The sequence below is a fragment of the Sardina pilchardus genome, chromosome 1 (assembly GCF_963854185.1).
Source record: "Sardina pilchardus chromosome 1, fSarPil1.1, whole genome shotgun sequence".
Taxonomy (NCBI): Eukaryota; Metazoa; Chordata; class Actinopteri; order Clupeiformes; family Clupeidae; genus Sardina; species Sardina pilchardus.
In genome coordinates, this window is record NC_084994.1 from 24,081,218 (window position 1) to 24,083,717 (window position 2,500).

Here is a 2,500-nt window from a genome sequence, read left to right on the forward strand (position 1 = left end):
AGAAGCTCTTAAGTGCTAAGAAGTTCTTAGGAGCGTTCTTAGAACATTCTTACGCTGCTAAGAAGTTCTTAGGACTTAAGAGCTTCTTAAAAATTCTGGGAAACCCGGCCATGGTTAGTGTCTAGTGCTTGATCTCTAGATGCATCTTTCGGACAAGAGTACACCAGTACAAGAAGTAATCAAAGCCAGTGCGGAATCAACTAAGTACGCTGGTTTAAGTCAGTAAAAACCAGGGCCTAGTAGTTTTCCGGAACATTCTACTTCGGTCCCTTTGTTGGGTCCGACTTCGCAAAAACAAGCGGCTGAAGTTTAAGGCAAGGCATTTATAAAGCGCATTTCATACACAAAAGGCAGCTCAATGTGCTTAATAAGTGATATTTTTAGATTGATTGGCCCTTTTCATGCTGTCATGATTTTCTTGCAACCGTGCCGTAACCTTTACAAAAGATATTCAAGTTGATATCAGTTGATCTAAATCTTAAAGACTTTGTAATTCGTAACACATGAATAGGAGTATAGATTTTTTAACAGTTTGTTTTATTTGAAGTTCATTCTAAAGTTTCATGCTCATGTTGTTGTTGTTTTCGACATTAAACTTAATAACTCAGTCATTTCACACACTGTGTTTGGCATCTTCTAAACGTGCACTCACCCAGGCCTACTCAGAACTCACACACAAGCTTACATACTCATATGAACTCACATACTCACTTATACAAACACACTCACTCACTTACTCTCTCTCTCACTCACACACAAACACACACACACAGACACACACACACACACACACACAAACACACACTTATGTATTCACACACATACTCATATAAACTCACTCACTCACTCACTCACTCACTCACTCACTCACATACACTCGTATACTCATGAACTTACTTACACTTACTCAAGCACATACTCTTATAAACTTCCTCACTCACTGATTGCTCTTATACTCATTTTCATAATCTCCACTTGCTCACTCACTCACTCACTCACTCACTCATTCTTTCCTGTGTCTCCATTCACTCACTCAAGTCAGTGATGGTTTTCTTGCTGCCTGTGTTTTCACTGCATGACCACAAGATGGCACCCTTGGCTGGATGGCTGCAGAGCACACACTGATGCAGGTTTTTGTTCTTTTCTTTTCTTTGAGTTCTTTCCTTTCTTTGAGTCCTTTTTTTCTCCCCCTATCCCTCGCTCTCTCCCTTTACTGCACCCATATGCTCACTCCTGACCCTGGTCTGTTCTCCAATTTTTTTTCCTTTTTAATTTTGTTCGGTTTTCTATCTTTTTTGTTGTTGTTTAAACGTAATGTGGAGGTGTGGTGGTGGATATAAGTGGTTGTTGGGGTGTTTGTGTGAGCACCATACTTAAGACACACTCTTCATTGTATGTATAACTGTGTGTTTGTGTGTGTGTGTTTGGTTCTCTGTCTGTCTCTGTGTGTGTGTGTGTGTGTGTGTGTGTGTGTGTGTGTGTGTGTGTGTGTGTGTGTGTGTGAGTGAGAGAGAGAGAGAGAGAGAGAGAGTAAGTGAGTGTGCGCGCGCACGTGTAGAAGTTGTGTTGTTTTTGTTGATATTTCATTTCCGTTACGTTTCTCACCTCCACAATGAACCTCTGCCTGGCTTTGGACTGGTGTGTGATGTGTCCTGTTCTGTTCTGTTCTGTTCTGTCTCTGTGGCTTCTGACTGTTCTGGGATCTGTAGCCTCTCTGTCTCAGTTTCACAGACGGGCTGTAGTGGGGTCTCATGTGAATGATGGGAATGTACACACACACACACACACACACACACACACACACACACACACAGACACAGACACAGACACAGACACACACACACACACACACACACACACACACACACACACACACACACACACACACACACACACACACACACACACACACGTGTGTATATGTAGTCTTCCTCACACACATAGAGTAGACTATAGTCTTCTACAATGAATCACAGATAACAAAACTTTCACCACGTTCACTTTCCCCCCCCAATGGATCAGGTTACAAAAGAGTCGATTCCATGCAAATCCAGGGAATCGATGCCTTCAGAGTCATTGGCTGAGTTAGTTCAGTCAGACTCAAAAGAGTTGGGGTATATTGTTCCGTGAGTCAATAACTCTTACTCTGCACTGCAGGCTGTTCAGATCACACCAGTGAACCAGTGATTCTCTAGTGATGAATCAAGTGATTCTCAGGGAGTCTGATTCCGAGAATCTGGCTCCAGAGAGACCCCATCACCCGTTTGGTGAAGCCCAATAGATCAGATTGAAGAGGGGTAAACAGGAAGTGTGCTCTGTTGCCGTGGGAACCTGATCCATTGGAGAAGACGGTGACGTGCAGATGTAGTAGTTTCTCTAAAGATGCAGTCCATTAATGACTTTCTGTTTATCTTCTCTCTCTTTCCCTCTCTCTGTCTTTCTCATTCTCTCTCTCTGTCTTTCTTTTTTTATCCGTCACTCTTTGTTTTGTGTCTCTCCA

At 42.6% G+C, this 2,500-nt stretch overlaps 1 protein-coding gene across 1 annotated transcript in view; it reads left to right on the top strand.

Annotated features, from left to right (window-relative positions):
- LOC134077468 (calmodulin-regulated spectrin-associated protein 3) overlaps window positions 1–2,500 on the top strand; it is a 27,662-nt gene that overhangs the window by 3,076 nt on the left and 22,086 nt on the right. The window lies entirely within an intron of this gene.